Genomic DNA, 18,472 nt, shown 5'->3' on the forward strand with positions numbered 1-18,472 from the left:
CTGATTTCGTGTAGGTGGTTGATGTTTTTAAAGCTTCATGAAACTGTTATGTAAAAACAGTTTCAAATGACGATTGATTGTTATGATAGCAATGATAATACGATTAAGGGGATTGTTAATGCCTATTACATGTTAACTTGAGGATTGGTTGATGATTGTATTGAAACTGTTATTGTTACTGATGATTAGGGTTCTAGGAGAACGAGATGTTGTAACTGATTGAATCAGTTAATGCCTTGTTGAGTCTGTAACTGTTGTGTTCGATGAACCTGGGTAGACTTTCGTCATAGTTGAACTTCACGAAAGTAAGGAGTTTCGTCACATGGGATGTCGACGAAAGTAGGGGGTTTCGTCACATGGGATGTCGACGAAAGTTCAGTGTTCCGTCATATGAGATGTTGGTGAAACTTAGGGGTTTCGTCAACAGGGTTTTTGTCGGAGAGGTCTTTCGTCGAATGGTGACTTGTTTGGGTTGGGCTTGGTTAAGGAGCCCAGTTAAGTTAATTGTGATGATATATCTGTGTGTTTTTCATAAGATGTGAATCTGTATGATAATTCAGTAAGTGCTACATGATAACATGAATATTAAAGTTGGTTGCAAACTGTGTGATTTTCTGTGTGCAAACATGTAATGCGAATGATTATGAAACTGATATTGTCTGGTAACCACGGTAGGGTTGGTTGATTAACTGGATCGGGTAATTAAAACATACCGAGCAAACCAAGGTGAGTTCATTCCTCTTGAGCATACGTCCCGGTGGTTGGGACAGTCTTTGGGTATCCCTGAGAGGGATTGGCTTTGGGTAAATCATGGGTATTCCTGCGAGGAATATGTCTTTTGGGTAAATCTGGAATGTTGGATAATATACTCATCCTATCACCATTAAAGTCCCTCCGTGTTGTTTAGTTACCTGAGAGGTAACAAGGTATTAGTTGGTAGCGCTACTTAGGATTGGCACCCTCACCCCGTACCTGAGAGGACGAGTGTGAACTAATGACCTAGTCATGACCAATGCTTTGATAGGAGCATTGGAGAAAAGGGCAATGTAAATCAGGAGCCGTCTTGTATTTGGGGTATTATCAACACTAACTTCAATGGACTAAACTAAACACTTCGTAACCAACGTTTTCGTAAAACTATGAACTCACCAGCGTTGTCTGATACACTTGTTGCATGCTCGCAGGTCGTTAGGTACTTTGGATGGGAACTTGCTATCTGGATGGCTAGAGTGGTCATGGGTCGCAGTGCTTGATTACGCGTGTCTTATTTACTGAATTCATATACATTGAGTTTTGAAACATTTAAACAATGAATTGTTATTTGCTTCGGTTGTCACTATTTAACTTGGATTATATTTTATGAACGTTTTATTTAATGAATGTAACTTAAACATATTATGGTTAGTTCAATGTGATTGGTGGCTAGATCCTGGTACGTCACACGCCTAGCGGGGGTTACCGCATGTGGTATTTTGGGGGTGTGACAGTTTAAGTAGTCACTTTTTACTTGCCATACATGACATTTGTTTACACATTACATGATTTACATTTGACAATAGACATGGTTTACACATAAACATTTGACAATTGGTTTAAATAAGACATTTTTGGTGGTTGTTTGGGTAAGTGATTTAAGTAACGAGGCGTGTGTAATATGATAAAAGCATGGTGGACACGCCGCTGGTACTTCCTATATATAAGTGCTTTTATGATATTACACATCGTAGCGTTATTTAAACCATTTCAAGTTAGACATATTACATTTTACACAAATAACATATTTTCACATAAACATTGGTTTACAAACAACATATTTTATGCAAACTCATTTTTCTTGGTTATGTATTTATCTATGCATCTTTCTTTTATATCACCTGATTTCTTATCACTGTTTGTATGAATTATAAAAGAAAACATTTTACAAGGTTCATGACTAACTTTTGTTATACATTTTCTTTAAACTTACAAGTCATGAATCCTATTTTAATAAAACCTATGTATCTTACAGGTATTTTTATGCTGACGTACCTATTTTCACATGTGTTTTCAGGAGAGGATGCATAGGATTGATCAAGATACACTTAGGAGGACTTGGGCCTTAGTGACAATAAAAGATGCAAGACTAGTTAATTATGTTGTGTTTCTTTGTTTTTAAGACATTGTAACCTCTTTTAATTCAATAAAACAAGACTTCAATTTCCATGTGTTATGAAACAATGATTCTGTTACAACACTCCCCGACGATTCCGCCGCGATTTGTTGTTTTACGCAATCGGGGTGTGACAGAAGAGTTGGTATCAGAGCTCATGGTTATAGGGAATTAGGTTATTAGTAATGCTTTGACCTAGTCTATAACCTTCCTAGGACCCTAACGCAGTTTACTTACGTTTAGATTCTAAAACAATACCGTTACCTATCTTTAGGCGACAACCACAACAGGAACACAAATTTCAAATCCGCTTTGAAAACCAATCATCTGTTTTAGGATGATTTATTATAAGGTTTTGAACCTTCAAAGTTTTCAAAATCACGTCAAAGTTGGGTCTTATAATGTGAACATGTGCACTCTGGAAGGGTGGATGCCTGTACTCTGAGTTTTCTGTCTAAGGCTAGTGTGTTCGTACAAATCCAAATAATCGGACCAGTCACTCTTACCTGGGAACTCTTGGGGTGAGTGTCCACTTATAGGCTAAAGTATGTCTTCGCGATGCATTAGTATGACCCGCTTACTTTGATTAGTCCCCGTCTCATTTGTTTGCCTTAGGTAACAAACAAATGATCGCAATTTTTATGCGTTGTCATTCTATTTTGATTATCCGATAACATTTCACTTGTTTCCTCCTATGTCTTTCACTTCCTCGAGAATGTCTCTTCATCGCAGCAACACTTAGATGTCCAAGCAGGCTACCAAATTTGCCCAGCGAATAGGAATAGTAATCCTGAAGACTGCTGAATTGGCTGTCGCCATGTCTCGTCTCATGGATGAGACCACCCAAGAATCACCGAAGGAAACAGAAGCCAAGCCTTCACCAAAATCAAAGAAGCGTAAAGCTTCAAAGAAACCCGCAGCAGTTGCACCAAATCAAGCGGGGCCTAGCCAAGTGGCAACACCACCAGCCAAGAAGCCATACTTGGGAACTGCTCCATGGTGCAATCGATGCAACCGTCATCATCCGAATCACATACCCTGCTTCAAATGTACCCATTGTGGATGATGGGGACATTTGGTTGACGTGTGCCGCTTTGCTACCCAAAACAAAGTTGTTGCAAATCCTACTGCTGCTCAACTTCCTGCAAGGAAACCTTATGTCGGTACTGCGTCGATGTGCAACAAATGTAATGCACCTCACCGAGCTTACCTGCAGTGTCGTCTGTGTGCTTCATGTGGACGACTCGGTCACCTGGCAAATGCTTGTCAATTCAACCCAATCCAAGGTGGTCCAAACCAACCCCAAGTAAACCCTGCTCAAGCTCATTTACCGTCTGGTACTTGGTACAACTACGGCGAGACGGGTTATTTCAGGAACCAATGCCCAAGGTTTGTCAATACAAATCTGACCCAGGGATGAGCATTTGGCTGATTAGAAGATGCTGCTGCTTTGAATAATTTGAATCTTATGCTTTTGTTTCTTTTGTTTTTCTTGAACTGTGAAATAATCTGTTTTGTTTAATAAATAAATTGTTGTTCACAATTCTGATGTACAAGTGTAGTTACATGTGTGTATGGCATTTCCCCTATGATACCTACATCAAGGAACTATGTTCTTTACAAACTACTCTTGTGATTCTCCCTTTCAAGTGATCGCTCATGATTTCTTCGAAAATTTTAAGTACTCGTTTCATTCTAAGAAACGAAGTACAGAATATATCTGACAATTTTAGACGATTACTCAAAATGTCACTTTAAATCCTTGGTTAGATAACTAAGGGTATTTTTCGACCTCATACCCATATCATTTCATTTCAGTTCCATGATAACATACATAGTATATATTTTCAAAAACAACCTTCATGATTTCAGAATATTTCATATAGTTTGAAAACATTTTTAACATAGTATATTTACTTAATATATCAAATGCATGATTTCAAAAGCATCATTCATGTTTTCAAAAACCTTATACATAATTTCAAAATTCATCTCGCATGATTTTAAAACATTTTATAAATATACTTACCTAATACACCTACCTTATGATTTTAAAAGTATTATGTAAGGTTTCAAAAACATTAAACACATTTCTAAAAGAACCCCATGCATAGTTTTCAAAAACATTTTGCTCATACATTGACTTAACCTTCAAATTTTGCTTCATACGTCGCCTTGGCATATCTAGCGCCTCAACTTCATGAGCATTTTACCTCATGTTTTGACTTAAGCACGTCTAGTACAAGGTTTCAAAACATCTCCCACTATTCAAATTCCAAAATCCATATAGGATCTTCTTATCTTCACAATTAGATCCTTGTGGATGATTATCACTCAAATCGGAGTCCTTAATTGAATTCTTTGTATGCCTTAATACATATATTACGATTCAATAAGGACAAAGCCGAATTCCTATTAAGATCTTCCTATCTTCATAGTTAGATTCTTGGAAATGTTTAAAGTGCCAAATGAAATCCACGGATTGGATTCCTGGTGTGCTTTAAATACTCGTGTTCAAGTTAACAAACAAATTAACAAAATGATAACAAATTAAAGAACAAGATAAACAATTATGTGTTTTTGTGTTTTCTTTTATGTTTTGTGTTTTTGTGTAATCTAGATATTCGTTATCCAAATCCTCGTAGAATCTTCCCTATCTTCATATGAGGGATTCATAGTAGGATATTCAAAAGGTACTACCTTAAATCCTTAATGGGCTTCTACGTAATAGTTAAGACCCTTGGATTATATAGTACCATTCCATGATTCAAAAGAGACCCTTTGAGTGGTCTAGTCAAAAAGATTGATTCAGGATCAGGTTAAGAATGGCATGTGATGCTATAGCTGAAAAGACTCCTTGGTGGTCTATTTAAAGAGATCATTTATTGATTTAATTAAAAGAACCCTAGGGAGGGTCTAGTCACAACCATCACAGGTTCGTTCATTGTTTCTTCCCCAACACATTATAAAATGCACTGTGTGAACTATGCAAGGAATTACGTAATTATGGATGCGTACATAATTATGAAATTCAGTGCACGAAAACCACAGTAAGATTTATCATGTGTAAGAACCGATAGTGGCAATAATAACAAAACATGAACAATGTAATGGAGATACGGTGGACGTACCAATGGCGATTCATATACTTGTATATAAGTGTCCCTCTTACACTGCAAGCATGATGTTATATAAAGTTACTAGAAGTTTAGAACTCTAACCAGTGTTGTTTTATCTTTTCGACTTCATGTTTCGAGCTCTCATAAGCTTCCTCTAAATAAATTTCGGGACGAAATTTCCTAAAGTAGGGGAGACTGTGACATCTGTGCCTTCACGGCCATCAAACAAATACCAAATCAATGAAATATTGTGTTCATACTTGGGATTTGTATAAATATGTGTATCATTTGCACATATCAATTCTTGTTCGATTTCGAGCTCTGAATCGCTTTCTGGAAAGTTATACGCAAACTGATGCGCAAACGTAATCAGTTTAACGCGACAAACACCCCAGAATAGTGACATGGGCTTAACATATCTTAAATAACCTTTACATAACTTAGAAATAAGTTTTGGAAGGTTTGGTGTGTCGAAATCAAGTTTATTCGCTTACAGGGACTAATTTCGACAAACTGCGAAAGTTTGCCGATTCGTACTGTAATGAACATTCTGGAACATGATCATAAGTTAAACATGCCCTAAATATCCTTTACATAGCTTAGAAATAGGCTTTGAGGTGTTTGGTGCACAAAAATAAACTTATTTGATCAACAAGGACTAAAAGCGTCAAAAAGGGCATAAGTTTGCATTTTCGCGCATATCTTACATTCTCAATATATCCGGACACCCAAAAATTTATGTAATCATTAAAATATTTTATTTTAGTGATTGGCATGATAAAATTCCATTCGTCGCGTAATTTGGATCGTTTTTCGCATCCGTTCGTGTTTCGTCATAATTAACGGAACAACGCAATCGTACGGCCAAACGAACCAACATCCGAGATATTTTTGAGCATGTTTTATGTTCCCAATACTTTAACTTCATTTTAGAGCCTTGAAATGGGGTTACGGGGCTTAAATGTGCCGAAAAAGCATCAAAAACCAAGATTTACAACTTCAGGGACCTAAACTGCAAATCTGCCAAACATTGGCTCAGGAGGGGCGCGTAAGACTCTTACTGAGTCTACGCGGGGAGCGAGAGACCCCTAGACCTGCAAAAATCAGTTTTCAGCAAAACCCAGTTGTTCCTTTGGTTTGCACATGGTTTCTTTGAGTCTATGGGCTTGTTTTGTGGCACCCATGGTATTATAAAATAGGGGCTACACATGTAAGGCTCGGATTAAAGCTCGTTTATCGAGGAACGATCCTAACGGTGGCCCAAAATCTATAAATACCCAACCCCATTTTCATTTCAATTCACACTTGATCTGATTTTATGCTCTAAGTTGAAGCTTTATGCTTCATACTTGAGTATTTAGATCAAGATCTTCCTAGCTTGGACCGCTTGTAAGTTTCTTTCATGCTTTTATGCGTTTTAAGAGTAAAAGTCAAACAATGTTTGACTTTCTGCTTTGACCAGTCAATGGACAACACGAAGTTCGTTTGAACTTCGCAACGTGAGCGTAATCACGATGGTTATAGTCCCTTGTGACTATACCTACTGATTACCACGTTGATTAGGCGTAGTGACGGGTCATAGTTTCGGTCAAAATACGCGTTTATGCGTATTTTGCAACCAAACTATTCTTGGGTATCAAAACCCTTTGTTTTAATATCAAACTTGTTTTCTAACTTCGTTAAACATATTTTAACATGTTTAACTCATCACTTTAGGTTTAGTGCTTATATAGGGTCGTAAGATAAGCGGTCTAAACAACCGCTTAGACTTTCGAACCCGACCCGTTTGGTCGATCATTAGGATCCGACCAAACATATATTGTGACCATAGTTGTATAGGGAATAACCTTCCGAGGTTATACCTTATGGTCACTTCGTTTAGTTAGTTGTATGATAGGTAATTTGTATGCCTTAGGAAAATGACCAAAATGCCCTTTTTACGCATAAATTCATTTTAAGCATATGTAACCTAAACTTTTACATCTAAGATGGTTAGGTAACATTATTAGACATGTTAAGGCATATAATACTTGTCATAGGACTAGTTAGGCGGTCCGAACGCGTTTTACGCGAACGACGCGTTAAAGTAGCGTAAGCTACCTAAACAAGTTGTAACGGGTCGTAAGCACTTAGGTTAGGTTTCGATTTAGAATGTAGGCTTTGTTAAACCATATTACATGAGTCCCTATACTCATTTGGTTTACGAAACCTCATTTTATCTGATCTTTCGATTTAGGTCTGGTTATTAACATAGTTACCTATATTAGGTGCCGTTTGATTTCCGTGATCCCTCTAGCTTTGCTTGGTTGTTATTCAAGACTTCTAAGCATTCTCAGGTGAGTACATAGTCCCCTCTTTTACTGTTTTCAAATGTTTTGGGGTGAAACACATGTGCCTACTTGTTATTTTCGTGTTTTTCATGCTTTTGTATCATATACTTGCTATGTTCATTAGTACACATATAGTACATGATTTCATTATGTTTTGCTATGTATGTTCTCTTAGCATGCTAGCACATTGATTTTTATATTACATTTTTGTTGCATATGTTCACTCAGCATATGGACACAGTGATTTACATTGCATTTTTGTTGCATATGTTAACTCAGCATATGGACACATTGTTTTACATTTCTACTTTGTATGTTCATTTGGCATATTTAGTACATTATTTTCATAAAACATGCTTACACTTGGTATGACATTTGGTTTGTTTTAACGGGACATAAATACATTCATTAACACCGATCATGCCGCTCGGTAGTAGGTAGTGGTACCATAGGACTTGACAACTCCCGTTCCTGAAATCCTAGGTTTGTTTGGGTGGAAGGAATGACCGAATCCGAATTCATTGGTAGACCTTTGACTTGTTCTAGGGTTTACCTTACATTCGCAAGGCTTGGATGTAGGCGTTAGGACAATACCGCATAGATGTTTGTATCAGTAAAGCATGCATTTATTTTACAAAACATAACTTTTGATTTATTCAAATACTTTGTTTTGTGCATTTTTACATATGGTTTAAGTAGTCACTTTTTTCTTGCCATACATGACATTTGTTTACACATTACATGATTTACATTTGACAATAGACATGGTTTACACATAAACATTTGACAATTGGTTTAAATAGGACATTTTTTGTGGTTGTTTGGGTAAGTGATTTAAGTAACGAGGCGTGTGTAATATGATAAAAGCATGGTGGATACGACGCTGGTACTTCCTATATATAAGTGCTTTTATGATATTACATATCGTAGCGTTATTTAAACGATTTCAAGTTAGACATATTACATTTTACACAAATAACATATTTTCACATAAACATTGTTTTACAAACAACATATTTTATACAAACTCATTTTTCTTGGTTATGTATTTATCTATGCATCTTTCTTTTATATCACCTGATTTCTTATCACTGTTTGTATGAATTATAAAAAGAAAACATTTTACAAGGTTCATGACTAACTTTTGTTAAACATTTTCTTTAAACTTACAAGTCATGAATCCTATTTTAATAAATCCTATGTATCTCACAGGCATTTTTATGCTGACGTACCTATTTTCACATGTGTTTTCAGGAGATGAAGCATAGGATTGATCAAGATATACTTAGGAGGACTTGGGCCTTAGTGACAATAAAAGATGCAAGACTAGTTAATTATGTTGTGTTTCTTTGTTTTTAAGACATTGTAGCCTCTTTTAATTCAATAAAACAAAACTTCAATTTCCATGTGTTATGAAACAATGATTCTGTTACAACACTCCCCGACGATTCCGCCGCGATTTGTTGTTTTACGCGGTCGGGGTGTGACATGTTATCTCTCTCGTTGTACGATTAGGGTTTGTATTCTCTTGTTCAGATCGTTTGTGATCTGGTTGATCTCTTGTGAGATCCAGAGGTTATAGTTTGTATAGATCAACTGATTTTCATCATTTGATCATCTCTTTGTTTGTATTGGTCACAGATCTCACATATTGTGAGATCTAGGGTTTCAGGGGGGGGGGCTTCTGGTTTGGGTCAATAATAAAATATTTGTAACATTTTTGTCGCTATTTCTTTTATTCTGTGTTGATTTCATACCATTTTACACATACACTTGATCCCAACAAACAAACAAACACTTGATCCCAACGTGCATCGACCATTTTTCTTATAACTAGTTTAGTAGAAGACCCTTCAACCATGAAACTCCATTCGACGCATCTGAACACGATCCCTCACTTGGGGTGGACCTTTACTCTTTCTAGTAACTCTCTTTTAGCTATTTGGAAACTTGAACAGAACACGCTACTCCTCGCAACTTCATGGTGCATTGTATAACACTTTCGGGAACAAAGATCTATGCTCACAATCTTGACTAGCGATCATGCATCAGTTAGATGATTGTCATACCCGAAAATTTGAAAACCCTAAACTAATAAATATTGATTTGTTATGTCAGTTCCAAAAAAATTAAACACATTGCAAATTCGACAACACTATTATGGTTTTTTTAATTGTTTAATTTATATAGTGGAGACGATGTAACAATAATGTATTATCACTCTTTATAAATTAATTATATACTAAGTATAATAATTGAAGTTGTAACAAATTTAATTAATTACACATGATTCTAAGTTTACTTTATGTTTTAATTTAAAACAAATACCTTAAGGACTTAATGTGTAAATGTTCTAAACCTAGGGGTGAAATATAAAACTTGAATTAAATTCATTAGACTTTTAGTTGTACTTAGAAGGAAACCGTATGAATTCCGTTTATAACTTCCGTAAACGGCGACAATACACGATGGGGAATTTTGATTAAATTGATTATTGTTCGGATCTGTGACCTATGATTATGATGGCGGTCATAAACAAAAGGGGTCTCGCAAGTTTCAGACGCACTAATTCCGATCACCACAAATCGCCACAACCAGTTGCCGCCACGAATTGGGTCGCTACCACCCCTGTCGTGCTACGCCGCCACAGTTTCACATTTGTCATCAGCCCCGACTAATGTTGCCACCACTATCACTACTCCACCATGATCACCCTCGTACCACCCGCTTTTTTTTATTTATTTAGTATTCTTTATTAAATAAAACCTCATAAACCAGAGATGATTACAAACTAATGACAGGTAGACGAGCAACAAGTTGTGCCGCCACCCGCTTTCCGTTAAGTGAAACATGATTTACGAACAGTCGCGTCGCCGTTGTTGCATCTTCGCCACAAACCAGTCCATTGCCGCCGCCGTTCGTTTCTTATTAATCATCTGACAACTCTATTCGTTGACCTCCGGTCAACCCTGTTTGGTTATTAAGGTAATAAATCGATCCGTTTCGTTAATTTGTTAACGTACTCGCTTAGTTAGTTTTGTGATTGCTTTTAGTTCCCGCGACTAATATATCTAAATAAAAATTTGAAATAAAAGACATAGGAGCATTGTATGAAACAGGAACATATTTACGATCTCTTTGTTTAAAAAATGGCGAAACATGATATTTGATTTTGGCCAGTACATGGGTTTCTTTTGGGTTGCTAACAATAAGAAAATAAAAGAAATAGAAGTGATGTGTGCATTAGGGTGCATTTGTTGTTTGTGTGAACTGTATGCATGTCTGTGTTGCATGTGTCATATGTGTGTGTTAAAATTATATTAAATACTACGTGTGAGAATGTATTGTGCATGCATGTGAGTGTCTTCAATTTGTTATATATATTGTGTGAGTATTGTGTGTTATATATGTGTGCACGATGGGTAAGTGTGTATGTATGTCTTATTATTAGAGTCTTAATAAATTATAATATATAAAACAAAACAATTAAATTAACTATTATGAGTGTTAAACAGAAAGTGTATTTTACTATCAGGTAAATCTGGTTTGTGGTCGCCGGAAATTTAACGAACGTTATTTTAGCCTAAATGAATTTTAACAAAACTAATCAAGATAAAAATATATCAGATCTAGGTTGGCAATATTTTTAAGGAGGAATCAATTTTGGATTTTGCTTTACTTAGCTGAATCAAGGTACGGATTCGTGACCTTTTACATCGTAGTAAAATTTTATTTAACGACTTCTTTGTTTTTCTCCTCATAGTATTCATCTTTAACGTATCCGTTACTTTGTAGTGTGGATCTTCGTCTCTGTCTCAAAGTTTGATTTTCATGATTTGATACTAGTACTCGTTTGATATGCGATACATTATATGAGTCGGTTTGTATATGTTTGTTTAGTAGTGAGTTGTAACATGTCATACCTCAGACTTGTACTCATGGTCGCATGTTCCTGTCATTATTATTTTCAGTTGCGTGTAAATTATTTACAAGGCCTTAATATATGTACTCTGTCACCCAAGCATGTCTGGCTTGTCGTTTGGGCGTCAACGACATGGCACTTATCGTGACAGAGCGTAATAAAAGTTCACGGCGTCTCTAGCTTGTGCTTGTGTAGCACCTTGGCCACTAGAGGCGTATAGATCGATCTTAGCTCTGAGTTTGAGTTTGTTTGTCTGGAGATGGAATACTAGGTGCACGCCACACTCACCATCTCATAGGTGCATGGACTAGCTAGCTGTGTACCAGTCTGTTTGTTTGTAGCTTTGGGTGCTTCTATGTTACACGATTTGTCCTGTTGATACACATCTGTCATGTAAGTTAGTATATGTTTCTGTATGTGAATATGTTCAGTATTTGTTCGGATATGTATGATATGTTTGTACGCGTCTGATTACACTTCCGATCATGTATCGGGTTATGCTTCCGATTAGGTTCAGTATATGTTCTGACATGTCTGATATGTTTTGTACGCATCTGGTCATGTTTCCGATAGCGAGTTAATCATGCTTCTAATGATGTTCAGTATCCGATTATGTTCTTTATTAGTTATGTCTGTTTTGACTCAGTGTCTGTTTTTCTTTCATCCCAGTATGAATCTCAATTTGAATTTCGATTCCGTGTTATACGTATAGTTTGTATCTGTCAGTACCTGTATTCAGTATCTGATTCAATTATTTTCTATACTTGTCGTTGAATCTGCCTTTGTTCATGTCAATTCTCTCGATCAGTTTAATGAGTTTTGTAAGAATTAAATTATCCTACTTTTGAACTTAGGTTATCCAATTATTTGGTTATTGAATATAAACCTCCAAAGCTATAAAAATAATTGTTTTTATTATATAATCACTTATAAAGTATCGTTAATTAATAGATAATAATCTTAATCAAACATTTATTTAAAGGTGATAATTTCAACAGTTCTTTTCTTTTAAAGGTTAAGGGACTTTTAAATGGTATTCAAAATGTTTCGGTTTACGTATTTGTTTTCGTTTATGTATTGCTTTCCCACACCGTTTTACAACATTATCATAATTATTACATTTTGAGATCCAAGTTATTTGAATTATTCTATTTCTTAAACGTAAGTTTTCAGAGTTAGAAAATTTGTTACTTTGCCTAATAATGATCCGCTATGGAATTTGATAAATTATTTTATTGATTAAATTCATACGTTTATCTAAAGAAAATAGTTTCGCCAGGTATCTTTTTTGACAATTATAGTATTATTTAATGTTGTTCAAAATATTAGATAATCATTAGTATTTAATTTGTTCAAACGATTCATGTGATAGGTCAGAAAATCTTCTTATATGAATACTAGGTTAGTTAAACGATGTTTTAAAATAAGTTCGTTTATACAATATAAATTGTTTTAGTCATCATGGCCAACGATGTATTCAATCTCAACAACAGTTTTGTGTTTGGTTCGGTATCAGTGATGTATATCACTTACTTTTGTTTTCGTTTCAGTTTCCGTTACAGTTTCAGATCTGTCCGTGTGTCAGTTTTTGCATCAGTCATGTGCCTGCATTTGTTTTCAGTAATCGTGCCAATGTCTGTTTCAGTTCGGTCTCAGTTCTGTTGCTTCCGCTGATATGACTTTACTTGTACTGTTGATTTCTCCGTTAATGAGCAATTTTTGGCTCAGCCGTTTTTTTTTCTTTGTGTTTTTCCTATTTGTTTTTCAGGTAATATAGAATGATATGGGATTTCAGTGAGGAGATTTAGGAAGTTGCTGGTTAAGATTATTTATTTCAGTAATGTAATAAATGTAATTAGGACATTTTATTTAATGGTATGGATTAGTTTTTAGTTTTGATATATGTAAGAGTGACACGTCAGCCCTATTCGGGTCGGGGTGTTACAATGATACTCACCCGCCATCATTGCTCAACCATCTTTTAAGAATTTATAATAAAGTAATTTTCACACGCAAAACTACTAAAAGGGTTAAACTTGTAACAAACGACAAAATAACAGGTATTACGTACAACTAAATCACTATTTAACTATTTAATTTCATGCATTAGACTTAATTACATTATGATTGAGTCTCATAAGTCTAGAAATCCCCAGGAAATACATTACATTTTCATCTTACATAATCGTATTCATTGTGTCGCGATGTGATAAAAACTATTACAATAACCTTTGGTAGATTATCCAAATAAAGTATTCATGCCAGGAAAGTTCTGGTACTCCCTGAAATGTCAAGTATAGGACATATAATCATATCCAACATGAAACATATATAAAACCCTATGTGAGGAAACAAGTTTACAAGATATTATTTTCCGGAAATTGCATAAGTTATAAATTGTCCGAATCCGAGCTACAAAACTACAATTTCAATAAACCGACTACAAATTCATATTGATTAGAAACAAATATGATCATAAGCTAATATAATTATCCTAAAATGATATCAAGAGGATTGTGTATATTTTAAGGGTATATAAACGTTATTTACCAAGTAATGTTACATAAGTGACCGTTAATTATTCCGGAAACATAAATAGTGTCGGTTTAACATCCAATTACCAACTAGACATTAGTAAACTAGTTAAACACCATCACACCTTATTATCATCCTACATACCTAATTAACATAAACTACATAAATATCTAGAAATGGAATTCAACACATGTGCTAAAACAATGAACAAATTAAAAACCCACATCCTATACCCCCTTCTTATTTACGGTCATGGTGAGGGCCCTACAAGCCCTCACCTAGTGTTGATGTGGTATGATCTTGCAAGATTTGAGAGAAATGGTATGGTATTGACTAAAAGTAAACAAGACCACAAACCTTATCCACATATCATTCTCATTTCATGAAGATCAAAACACATAATTACACATTTCCCTCTCTAAATTTTGGCCTCTCCCTCTCTCTACTCTCTCTCTCTTCCTTTCAAGCTTCTTTCAAGAATCCTAAGGGTTAAAAGTGAATAACATGAAGATCTAAGGAGGTTACAAGTCTTGGTGATCCTCTAAGAGCTTTATACCAGGACTAGGAGCTTTTTATCTTTCTCATCGTCATCACAAGATCATCCCTAGCCTTAGTGCTAGCTGGAAGTCTTCACAATCTACCATTATGCTTCTTATCATGTGTAGATCCATAAAGCACAAGTTGATCATGTAAAAACCTTGTTTAAAAATACATGAAAAAACCTAATATAAACAACATAATCTAACTTATATAAGTGGTCTTGTGTTGTTTTTGTATTGATCTATGTTGTTGATGAAGTTGTAAACATAATGAACTTGCAAAATGTTGTTAAAATGTAGATCTAACAAGATGCATGAGTAGATCTAGCATGTTATATAATTAAAAGTTGATGAACTTGTTAAAATACAAGGATGATCTTGAAAAGGGCTTTTTTTAAGATGTCAAAGGTTTATGAAGTTTTATATAAGTTCATATTCATAATCTTTGGTTTTAAAAGTAAATAAAAGTTATTTAGCTTAGAAATGTTTTGAAGAGTAGATGAACATGGAAAGTGGTTTTCTTAAAAGTTCTAGTATTTTATAAAAGTTCATGTTCTTTAATCTTGTTGGAAAATGTATAAGTTGTTGTTGTGAAGTTATAAAGTTGTTGATAATGATTTCTGGACACTTGATGATGATTATTGTAACATTCTCATTTTTATTATGTAAGAATTATAGGTTTGTTTAAATTTATTAACCACTAGTAACTAGTTTTATTTTTAATATAATTATTCGACCCAAATAGTTTTAAAAACTATTTAATATATAGTTGGTTGGAATGTTATACTAATTAATTGGCTTGTATATGGGTGACTTTTCTATTAAAATAAAAGTATATAAAAACTTATATTATTAGACAGTTAGATTACGTGTAAGTTGACTGTTAGAAATATAAAGTACCTAGACGGGCCTAAAAACCGTTTAATGATTAAATTATAAAAATACATTATATTTAAACTTACTCCGTTTTTAATGAAACTTGGTTCAAAATGTAGATACAAATATTCTCATTCTAAAGACATATTCATTGTTTTATAAAACGTCATATTTTAGAAGTTATACACGCCAAATAAGTGAAGCAGCTGAATTAATTATAATATATAATTAATAAAATAATAATAATAAAACTTAACCTTTGAAACTTATCATGTACGTAGACATATGCTACGTGTATGTTGACTCAAGATATTGCGTGCTTTCAAAGTTGAAGAGTTTCAATTATAAATAGAACTAATGTGAGCTTCACTTTGGCTCACCAGTTTCTTTTCTTTCTTGATGTCGCCCTCACAGTCTCTATATTCTTTTTTTTTTCCTTTTTCTTTCTTTCACCCAAAATAATAATAATAAAATCCTGCCCCGTTTTAAGTGTTTTAACCCCTGATCACTGATATTCTTTTCGATTGATCGATCTGGAGCTCCATAACACATGTCAAGGCTCTGCCCGACTAAGTTCGTTGGGGTTCTGTCTCGTGACATAGGGATAAAGTTGAACTGGGTTATTATATTTAACGCGAGTGCATTATATATTTTATTAAATAGCTCAGAAGTTATACCCAAGATTCTACCAGGAGGCTTTTAGTTGAACCCTAAAGTTACAAAGTGAGTCCATTCTCTTTCTCACAGTTTGTGACTCATTCTCTTTTTCTCTCACTATTTGTGAAACATTATTTAAAATACTTTACAAAACCCTAAATGTTTATCAATGCTATGCTTACAGTGATCAAATCTTTGTAAGTGCACAACCTAATTCAGTCTTCATTTAAATACATTTTATATAGGTACTATTAATACATATTATCACATTAAAAGTAGGTATTATCACACTAAAAGCACCAAATATAGAATTTGTGCAAGCTAAAAATGTTTAAATACATTTTTATAGGTAAATGTAAAACACTATATACAATCTATCACTTAATAGTGAAGGTTATCTAGGTACAATAGAATCAAATACACATGATGATCTTAAGAACAACTTAAATACCTGTGTTCTTCGTAGGTTCCTACAGAAATTAAAATATACATATCAAATATGTATATAAAATATAATATATAATTCTAGGTTGTATATTGCAAACGTTACGTTAAATCTACATTTTGAACAAATAATAATATATTAAATATATTAAAATAGATTATGGCTTTGTTATTTAAAAATAGTATTATACTTAATGGTTAAATATGATTTAAATATTATATTTAATATTTAAGAGTGATACGACCACAGACACTAGTTGAGAGAATGATCAACAGTGTTATGACCCCATTCACTAGTTGAAAGAATGATCAACAGTGATATGACCACCGTCACGGGAATCGCCCAGTGACAGATACTTTGAATAATAGTAAGATATAATTACTAGATAAATTCACTATTGGACGAAAGTGAGCCAATGAGTGATATGACCACTGTCACATCGGAACTGTCATCATGTGACAAATACTGATTGAGTTGGGTAAATATAAACAAATATAAATAGTTTTAATGCTGTAAAGTATAACAATACTGTAAAGATAATAGAAGTCAGCTATGGAGCACTGAAGGCTTAAATAAAGTGGCTATAAATACCTGAATAAAAGAAGAAATTTATGTTTTATTTATTTATTTATTTGGGTTTATCCCAATAAAAACAATTAAATATGGGTTTTAGCCCACTTGTTTTATATTAAAAGTTTGGTGTTTTAAAACTCTAAAATCATTTGATGAAAAAAAATTCGCTGCGCATTTAATAAACACTGATACCATCTGACTGGCTCACGGCACCCGCTCCCAGGGTGGGGTCGGAGGCTGTGACAATCATAATAAAAAGCAAAAACATAATGTTTTAGGAGAAACTGTGGCAAAATTTTCTAAAAATATAAACATGATTAAGGTGTGATTAGCAAAAGGATTTGAAAGGTTAAAAATGGGTTAAATCACTAATCGTGTTTATATAAAATTTTGGTGGAAAAATGTAAGTAAAGAAATTAGTGTTTACAAAATACTAGAATGGATATATATATATATATAGGGGATCGCTAAAATGAAAACCACCTCTAGTTGTAAAAACCATGAGAACCACTTTATGGCCCTTAGATCAACTAGATGGATGGATGTGATTAAAAGTAGTTAATATTAATATTAAAATTTTTTTGTCTTATTATGTCTTTAATATTATAATCCAAAAGGGTATTTAAGTAAAATAACTCTATTTTGTCTTTTTATATATATTAATTTTAAATTACCTTTTTTGTCCTATTCATTAATTACTTTTTGTTACTTTTATTTTTTAAACATAATTTCTTTATTAAAAACATTTTTAAATTCAGATTTTTTTTTAAAAGATTTTTATACTTTTTACAATTTAAGTTTTACGTTAAACTTTTTACGTTTTTTTGACGCGCCGTTTTTAACGCCGTTTTTTAACGCGCCGTTTTTTTTACGTAACGCGCCGTTTTTTTACGCGCCGTTTTTTTTACGTAACGCGCCGTTTTTTTACGCGCCGTTTTTTTTTAAACGTAACGCGCCGTTTTTAGGGCCATAAAGCATTTAAGCGTAACGCGCCGTTTTTTTTACGCGCCGTTTTTTTTTTACGCGCCGTTTTTTTTTACGCGCCGTTCTTTTTTACGCGCCATTTTTTTACGCGCCGTTTTTTACGTTTTACGTTTTACGTAAAACTTACGAAAAAATTTACGTAACACTTTTTACGCTTCACGTTTTTACGTTTAACGATAAAAAGTTTACGGTTTACGTTAACAAGTTTACGGTTTAATTTTTTTTTTTACAAAAACGTTTTTACGCAAAACCGAACGCAACAGAAAATCACCGTTTTTTTACGTTAAATTTTTTACGTTTTAACGCGCCGTTTTTTTACGTTTTACGTTAAAATTTTTACGTT

Source organism: Helianthus annuus, chromosome 11 (assembly GCF_002127325.2).
Source record: "Helianthus annuus cultivar XRQ/B chromosome 11, HanXRQr2.0-SUNRISE, whole genome shotgun sequence".
Classification (NCBI taxonomy): Eukaryota; Viridiplantae; Streptophyta; class Magnoliopsida; order Asterales; family Asteraceae; genus Helianthus; species Helianthus annuus.